The sequence below is a fragment of the Alligator mississippiensis genome, chromosome 11 (genome assembly GCF_030867095.1).
Source record: "Alligator mississippiensis isolate rAllMis1 chromosome 11, rAllMis1, whole genome shotgun sequence".
Classification (NCBI taxonomy): Eukaryota; Metazoa; Chordata; order Crocodylia; family Alligatoridae; genus Alligator; species Alligator mississippiensis.
This window is the reverse complement of record NC_081834.1, coordinates 940440-949466: the sequence shown is the minus strand read 5'-3', so window position 1 is coordinate 949466 and position 9027 is coordinate 940440. Positions and strand designations below refer to the sequence as shown.

At 53.6% G+C, this 9027-nt stretch overlaps 1 protein-coding gene across 6 annotated transcripts in view; it reads left to right on the top strand.

Annotated features, from left to right (window-relative positions):
• The window catches only part of ZNF710 (zinc finger protein 710), a 57342-nt gene that overhangs the window by 15295 nt on the left and 33020 nt on the right, over positions 1–9027 (top strand). Inside the window, exon 1 of one of the 6 annotated variants that reach the window (XM_059714482.1) lies at positions 61–626. The exons of the other annotated variants lie outside the window; for them this stretch is intronic. The gene's annotated coding sequence lies outside the window, so the exon portion shown is untranslated. Of the gene's footprint in view, positions 1–60; positions 627–9027 lie in introns of those variants that run through there. 6 annotated transcript variants of the gene reach the window in all.

Sequence of the window (9027 nt, the reverse complement as noted above, 5' to 3'; positions counted from 1 at the left end):
CCTTGGCAGGACGAGCGCGGCCCCTGCGCGGGGGCGCTGCCCGGCCCGGCCCGCACCCCGGGTGGTGGCCGGGCAGGCGGGCCGGCCGGCCGGCCGGCGCGGGGCGCTGTCTACACCAGGGCTGCGCTGGCGGGCGGGGCAGGACGCCGCGGTGTGTCTCGTGAAGTTGTCTCGGCTCGGGGCCTAACCCGGGCTAACGGCACCGGCCTCGTGCCAGCGCGGGTGCCGGGCTCCCTCCTGCCCGGCTGCGGGACACGCATCCCGTGCCCCCGCACCAGCTCGGAAGGGGCGGGGAGGCAGCCCTGGCTCGTGTCTCCTTTGGAGCTGTTCAGAAGTGACCACATGTTGGCAGCACCCCTTCCCGACCTCTTCGCTCCCAGGCCCTTTCTGTTGGGAACCCGGCCTTCCGACCTTTGAATACAAAGTCTGTGGAGCTATATGGCAGGTGACTAGGTCGCTGGAAATCCTCGGGCAAGGAAATATCGACGGTCAGAAAGGAGGGCGATTTTTGTAATCGAGCTCGGCGCTTCGCACACCGGCCGAACAAACGCATCGCGAGCGTGCTTAGACTGACACGCGCCATTCGTATTCGTATCAATCGGTCGTGAATTCTGCCCAGAGGCAAGGTAAGCAGAAATAGGTAGTTATGCCATCCGCGGTGTCGCTCGCTGCCTGCAGGTAACCTTTTCCTCACTGAGGAAGACTGCCTCCCACTTAGTTTGTGTTTGGTTGAATCATTAGGATGTGTTTTGGTGATTGTATTAGGCTAAAAGACATAAAGGATTTGTGACTTGCAAACTAGTTGCGTAAATACACCTTGGAGACGGGAAGAGTGAGAATTACAAGGTTTTAACGGGTTGACAAAAGCACTGTGTGAATGAGTAAGCAACGGCATCGGCAGCATTCGTATACTACAATGAAAAGCTCGCTACACGTGCTGTTGAGACAACTGTTCTACGTGGTGATAAAGGTGTCGTTTTTTCTGTATAAATTTTATATTGGGAAATTGCTTAAGCACGTGCCTAACTTCAGCTGAACTAATCACGTGCTTAAACACCCTGGCTGGGTGGGGAGAGAGGCTGGACCAGCGAGGGAGCGGGTTGTGCTCCCTGCTCCCGACCCGCTCTGCGTCGCTCCTAGCCCGGGACTGTTAGTGCCCCGTCTCGTCCTGCTCTTCCCCAGCCCGCTCCGTACCTGCGCCGCCCATTGCTGCGCCTTGTCCCGGAGGCTGGGAGACCTTTCAGGCAGGTCCGTCGCATCGCGTGGTTGTGCGCTGCCTTGCACACGGGAGCCTGGCCTCCTCGCTCTGTAGGTACCGCTGCCACATGCGTGCTGGTGACGGCACGTGAAATGGTCTGAAAGACCTAGATGGTGCTGTTTCAGACACAGATGCTCAAGGTTTCTTGCATGGAAAAAGGCAGCCATAGCGATCGGCTGATTTGGTTTTAAAGACCTGTAGCTGCAGTAGTTTCTTTTATTGCCTTCCTGCAGTAGAGGCCCTGGGCCCCGACCGTCCGTGGCGTTCCTGCCTGGGGGCTTCGCCTTGGGTCCGTGTGTAGGAGCGGGCGGCTCGGTCCCAGGGGGAACTCCTTATTTATGGTGTTCTGCCCTGTTCTCCTGTTCCCTGCTTCTCTCCTCCTGGACAAATTGTGATGAGGCCCAGCAGTGTTGACATTGCGGTAGGTTGGCTGAATCCCTCTGTCCCACGTGTGGATTCATTCTTCTTTTCCCCTGAAAGTGAGCTTCTTTAAAGGAGTTGCGCGGCAGCGGGCACGGCGTGAAACTGTGTTGGGAAGGGGCATCTTCGGGGAGTGGGTTGTGGTGTGCTGGTTTTCTATTTTTAGAAATAAAAAGACCATCAGCTCCGATCTCCCTTGATTTTGGTGCGGGTTAGCTTGGACGAGGCCAGGGGTGTGGGGGGGGTTGTTTTGAATCCTTAGCAAAGAGGTCTTTGCTCCCAACTGTGTGTCGTGCATTTGAGTTAAAATAACTCTTAGCAGCAAACGAAGTTGAATCACCCTAAATACAAGCCCCCAAACAGTTCATGTTTTGCTTAGCGGGTGTTGTGTCATAATCCTTCCATTTTTCCACATTTCTATAGAGGATTCCAGGACAAACAAAACCCCATAAGATTTCTGGTGGGGGGAAACAGCAGGAGGAAAAGGCCTGGTTAAATGTCAGGCCTCCTGAACACTTGCATACATCCTAAAGAATGAAAAACAGAACATAATCCCCCCCGCCCTTTTTTTCTTTTCTTCCTTCTCATGTCACCTCTAATGTTACTGTAGGAAAGCGGAGGTAGATGAACTGGGTCTGAATGTTGTCGAGTGTGGGGCAAGGTAGGAAGTTTGGCCGGGTTTGCAGACCCCCGTGTGTGGTGACACCGATACGGCGCTCTTGGAAGCAGAGGTGCGAGGCTCTGATGGAGCAAAGAGGAGCGGAGCCACTCTTGCAAACCTGCACGGACGCAGCATGCACAGCCTCTGCGCTCGGGGATGGGTGGGTAGCCAATGTGGCTCTTATCCTTGAAGAAGTCTGTGGGGATGACCCTGGGGATTACGGACCTGTAAATCTTGTATCTGCACCTGCCAAATGGGATGAATTAATAATTGAAAATAGTGAAGAAACACCTGAGAGATCACGTTCGGCTAGGGTCCAGCCAGCCTGGGGTCCGTGATGGATAGCGGTGTCTTGCTAATCTGGGGGCGCTTGCGACAGTGGATGAAGGCGAATGCTGATATAGTTGTGGTTAGACTCCAACAGGCCTGTCGCGCATCAAGAGCTGTTTTGGCAAAGAGGCTGTTTTGGATCAAAACCCGGGTAGGAGACGGATGGAAAAGAGCAAAAGCGGTTCTTTTCCACCCCAGCAAATGTTGAACTGCCAGGCTGCCGTGGTCAGTGCTGGGCCCCGCGCTGTTGCTTGTGTCCGTTACGGTGGCAGCTTCTGCAGGGAGCACCAGGTTGCTTAGGTTGGGCAGCGGCACAAAGCGGGTTGTGGAAACCTCGTGGCTGGATGCAAAGCACTGTGCCCCGGAGCGAGGGCTGGAGCTGCTTCGTGGCCTGCAAGGGTCTGGATTTAGCAGTGCCAACCCAAGAGAGGGATCTGGGCTTGCTGTAGATGGCTGGAATGAAAACCTCTGTTCGGCGTCCAGCGGAAGTATGTGCTTCTGGCCACGGCCAGGGAGGGTGCTGGGCTAGAGAGACGGCTGGCCTGCCCCGTCGGGCGATCCCGCTGCCTGATGCAGCCCGTCTAGTCTGGAGCTGGCTTGGGGAAATCTCTGACCTGACAGGGATTCCTGGATGTCTTCACACCTGCAAGGAGTTTCTGTCCCCCAACTTTCTGATTGAAAAAGCACTCGGTGCAGCCTTAGGAAAGCACCTGTTAAATGGAGCCAGACCAGGCTGGCAGACGGCTCTTGGAGAGCAGCGGTCAGGAGGGCGCTGTACATGAACCGAGGCATTTCCAGGGAGGCTCTGCAGGAATGGCCACGCAGCCCAGCACGGCCCTGGAGGTAAAGGTGGCCCCTCACTGGTCGTGTCTGGCTGGCACACCGACTGGCGGGGTGGGAAATCATAGCGAAGACAGGGACAGAGTCTGGACTGCCGGGCAGCCCGGGCCCGCTCAAGCAACGTGCTTTGATACGGCCGAATGCCAAGGTATGCATCCTACAGACATGGAGAATCCCCCGGGACGGCAGGGACGGGAAAAGATTTGGGGGTCGTAGTGGGCAGGTTGCTCAACACGAGCTCCTGCGCTCTCCTTGGATGTAGAAACGGAGTCGGGGCAGCGAGGTGGCTTTACCGCTGTACGTGGTGGTTGTGGGGCCGTTCCTGGGGTGCTGCATCCGGCCTGGCACGTGCACTTTTGCACGGCGGTTGAAAAGTTGGAGAGGGGACAGAGACGAGCCGCAAAAATGGATTGAGATCTGGAGACCAGCTTCAGCAAGAGCCTCGGGGAGCTTCTTCTGTTTATTATGGAGGAAAAAAAGACCGAGAGGTAACTTGGTCACAAGTATAAATACCTTCACGGGGAGATTTTCTGGGTGCAAAGGGCACATTAAGATGGTGGAGAAAGGGAAAAGAGGACCCCATGGCTGGAAGCTGATGGCAGACGATCTGGATTAGAAATCACAGGCAGTGTCTGAACCATTGGAACAGACACTCGAGGGGCGAGGGGAAGTGCGTCCGCTTCTCGATGCCTCCGGACTGGAAGATGCATTTCAGGCAGGTGCAAGCGAGCGAGTCAGTGGTAGGTAAGCGGGTTAAATTCTCTGTTGATGGACCGGGCCTCAGGCTGGGCGCTCTCGTGGTGCCTCTTGCCCTTAAATCTCTTAGCCGTGTTGCCTGGTTCATATTGGTAAACGGGTGTTGGGGTTAGGGGAGCGGGCCCCGTTACAGAAAAGGGCTTGGAGTACGTTGAAGGTTGCTGCTGCTGCAATGGGATCCTGTACCCTCCTGGCTTGCTGCTCAGAAATCAGCCGGTGCCTACATTGTTTGTAGTTCTTTTTCTTGTTGTCCTCTGGATCATTGCAAGTCTAACCATAAAATAGCAGTCAACTTATAAATGGGGCTGACCCATCATCAGGCCCCTAAAAGGCTTGACTTAGGTCCTTGCATTATTTTTGTGCCTGCAATAAAAATACCAAGTTGGATTTTTTCAGTGCATATTTTTAGCATCGTTAATGCATTTAAATCTGTGGGCCCTTTCCTTGTTTATTTGATTATCCTGTGAGATTTTGTAAGAGCAATAGCAGTTCAAGGTCTGTATTTGTAGTATCTGACTTGTATTCATGAAGTAAGTTGTTTTTTCCTGAAAATGTGAGGTTAACTTGCATGTGGGGTTGACATCCCATCCGAACAACGCGGTGTCCCGCACAGATTTGCTCGGCAGCTCTCATACCAGCAGCTTGGCGCATGCGGGGGTATCCTTGGCATCAGACTTACACAATCTAAGGAGGAGAAACGAGTCGGTGTCTCGGTGAGGGAGAATCCCAGGTGGGTTGAGCAGTCCGAGGAGAAGGAGCGAGCCCTTCCCTTAAATGCTGGCAAGGGGCAGGTAGAGGAAGCCCGTGTTGGGGCAGTGACGTGTACGGGGAGCAGATGCATGCGAGGAGCAGTCCGTTCTGTCAGGATGCTTGGAAATCATGGGCGGCGTTGAGATGCATGTGGAGATGGATGGCAAACCAGGGATTGCTCGGCTACCGCGTTCTGGGCCCTTGCTGTTGAGTAGCCAGGCAGAACCAGAATTTAAAAAATGAAGTGCAGAAATCACGATTAAAAGAGACTTCAGGTGAGGAGACCATGTCAGATCCCTTCCAGATTGTGCATATGAGGGAGGGAAATGAAAGCATAGGGGCAAAGACGGTAAGACTTTCAAGGGGGCTCAAGGAAGGTCTGCGTTGTGCGGGGCGGGGAAGGGGGACGTAGGACAAGGAGGGCTTCGGTCTGTAGGAAGTCCTGTTGCTGCCCAGGGCTGACGATCAGGGCGGGTAGGTTGATGGCAAAAGGCTCAACGAATGAGCTGAAGCAAGTGCCCGCAGGCGTCCTGTCCTGTCCTGTCCTGTCCTGTCTGAGTTGGGAGCTAAGAAAGGGAGTCCCAGGGGCTGACATGAGGATGAAGGACTGGGTTTGGGGACATCTTCTAGCACATAGGCAGGGGAGCGTAAAGGCTTCACGAGAAGCGGGGCAGACAGCACGGGGACTGTCCTTCCCCTGCTCATGTTCTTGTGACAAGGTGTTCCCACCCTCAGCCTGAGCCTGCGGGGCTCCCCTGGCTGCTTGGGCAGGTGCTGGCTCGGGAAGGCATGGTGGGGCGAGGAGAAGCGGTGACCCAGGCGTGCCACCTGGTCCCGGCAGGAGCCCCTGGCTTCTTGAGCCCCGAGGAAGAACAGAGGGCTTGAGCACACGCTTAGCTCGCGGGCTGGGCGGCTCTGGTTTGTCCCTTGAAGTCGGTCACTTTGGGGCGGCAGATTTTTGTCCTAACTGGCGGTAAACAACCAAACGCGACGCTTCCACCCAGCCGCGCTTCAGTTAATATTAACGTTAAGACTGGAGCGTCAGTCCCAGCCGCTGGCATTTCTCCTGTGGCTCAAAGCCTGGGCTGCACTTGGGGCAAACGTTTAAACTTCCAGGAGAGCGGCTTGCGTGCTGTTCCTGCAGCAGGCAAGGACGGAAGCTTTTGGGCCTGGAGGCAGCGAGGATCTTTGGGTAGACGTGATCTCTCTTATTGGACCAACTCAGTAGTTAGAAAAAAGTTCTTGGCAAGTTTTCGGGGGCAATCCCCCTTCTTCAGGTACAGGGAGACTGCTGGTCTGAGATCCCCAGGGAATGGAAGGAGCTAAAAGTGCAACAGGAGGTCAGCCATGATGATGGAAATGGGTGGAAATTAGGAAAACAAAAGGTAGGGGGAAGAGGGGAAATGCCAAAGGGAAGTGAGGGAGACTCCTGTACTTGAGTTCTCCAAGGTAGAAAAGAGGCGGTCTGTGGAAAAGCAAATAGCTGGACATTAGGAAGACAAAGGGTAGAGAAGGACGGGAGGGGAGGAAGGGGAAAGAAAAGTGTAAGAGGTGGGGTCTGGCAAGTACGTGGGGGTCAGATGTCGGGCAGGTTGTCCTGTCGTAAACCCAATGTCCATGCTGAGTCCGTGACTTTTTGTATCCAGTAGATTAATGCAGTGAAGTTTGCAGGACGCCCGTGTCCTTACACCAACACGGCTACGACCGAAAACTCAGGCCGGAAGGGTTTTGGTACTTCCCAGCGCCAGAATCTCCTCCAGAGCCTGAAAAGGAGTCTGCTTTTAAATGTGACCCTGCTTTTCTTTAATTTTTAGCTGAGGAGATCTGTTTTAGGGAAGAACTTATTTAAACTAGGAAGTAGTATGTGGGTACGCGTGTGCATGTTCATTGATTTTTATGCTTTGAAATCTGCATTAGAGACTATGCACGATCTCCTGCTGCTCTGCGTGCGGTTTAATCCATCCTGGTAATGAGAGCGATGTTGCAGGGAAGGCAGCTTGAGGTGCAGGCCACACACAACTGATGCGTGGCTGCAGTTTATCAGGATTAGGAGGGTTTCGTGCCTGTAAGGTTTACAAAGCATCCCAAACCTGTAAGGTTTACAAAGCATCCCTGCTGCCTTTACAGATTATTGCTGTTTTCTGGTCAGGGTAGGCAGTAGGGAAACTTTTGGTGATGAAAATAGATTAAGAATTGGCTTCCTCTGTGCAAAAATGAAGTTTATTTCCTGCATATGGGGACTTGTTACCATCTTTAACTTTCCCTGAGCCTGATGAAGGGAGTGTGAGCCCGAAAGCTTGCAGAAAAAGGTCATTTTTTTGCAATTTCTCAGTTGGTCTAATAAAAGATATCATCTCTGAACCAAGAGTTCAAGATTTTTGCAGTTAAGAATCAGAACAAATACATTTGGCCGAGTTTGGAAACCTGTAGGGTCTGACCGTTTTCAGATCCTTGCTGCTGCATAATCTGGCATCTTCAGGAGAGCAAGCTCAAGCAGATGTCCACGGGCTTGCCTTTTCTGGTTTTGTCGTTCTTCTCTTCAGAGGTTACATAATAAGTCTGTTAATGTAGTTACATCGTTAGATTGGTTTCTTGCAGCGATAAAGAAAATTGGATAAATGAGCATTTTTTTCTTTTCTTCATCTCTTCTTGATGCTGCCTGATTAAGGCCTCCGTGCCTCCTCGGGCTTTTCTTACTAGATGCGCCGAACATGTCTGCACCACAGATCTGCGTTGCCTAGATTACACATCTGAAAGGCTCTGCCTCGTGCGCGCCACTCGCTGTCCTGGCGTTCAGTTGTTTCCCCCGTCTGGCTCTTGCTGCGTTAGTGAAGGGTTTGTCACTGGTCTCTGCTAAGACTCCTATTTTCAGAGCTTTATGAGCTCTGGTTGAAGCGTCGTCACGGACAGCAATTTTGTTTGTGCTCTTTGTCTGGATTTATTTTCTTCTTCAAATTTTTTTTTATGCTTGGCCATTTTTAAAAAAGAAGGCACTGTAATACTGCTTTGAGACCCGCGATTCTCGGCCGTGGCGTCCCCGGGTGCTGCGAGATCTTTTCAAGGGTGTTGCGCAATGATAGCGCTGGTAGGTTTTCAGCCGTGAGTCGCAGGACGGACCCAGAGATTTCAGGCAGAAATCCTTAGCGTCACAGACAAGCTGACCTGCTGTGGTCTGGCTCAGTTCTTTGCAACAGGACAATTGCTCCAGTATTTTTCTGGAGTCAAAAATCAAGTGAAAACTAAGGGCTGGCATTTTCTGCGAGGTCTGGCAAGGCAGAGAACCATTGTTTTAGACTCTTGAAATATCTGTATTAAGTCCCTTCCAGGGTTAGAGACTTTGCTCCTCAGGCTACTTTGCATATGCCCAGTACGGGACTTTGGTTTTGAGTCACACACCCCAGCAAAACCGTGCGGAGGACTGTCAGCTGTGGAGTTGTGGCTTCTGAAGGACGGGAGCCCGAACGCAGGCTGGGCGTCTGTCCGCGCTCCGCCGCAGGTGGCGAAATGCAGACCTGTCACCGCCTGCAAAGTTGATGCAAGGTCCAGGTTTCTTTTGTTCTGGCCTTTTTATCGTGTCAGAATCTGAGTCCAAGTTCTCCTCCTCTCGTGCAAGAGCTAACGAGGAGCCTGGCCTTCCCTTTCTCCAGATCCAGGTGCCTCCCGAGGCCCTCCCGGCTGCTTCGATCGGAAGATCCCGGCGGCTTCCCAGCCTCAGGAGAGGCTTTGCTGCGAGCTGATAGTGCTCCAGGCAAGTCTTGCTTCTTCCACCTGCTCCCCGCTGCCCTGCACAGGAGCTCCTTGGCGGCCACTTGCTGTCTGGTGGGCGCGGGGAGAGCACCCCACGAGCCCTGGGGAAGCAGGTTGGGATTTTCCCGGTGCCTTCCTCGGGCACGGGGAGGAGAACAGCAGACAGCCCGCAGCGGGGTTGTTGCGGGGCAGGGGCTGCTCTGAATCTGCAGCAGGACCGCAGGACGGCTCGCTGAGGTGCGCTGTGCTGCATCCGTGTCCCCCG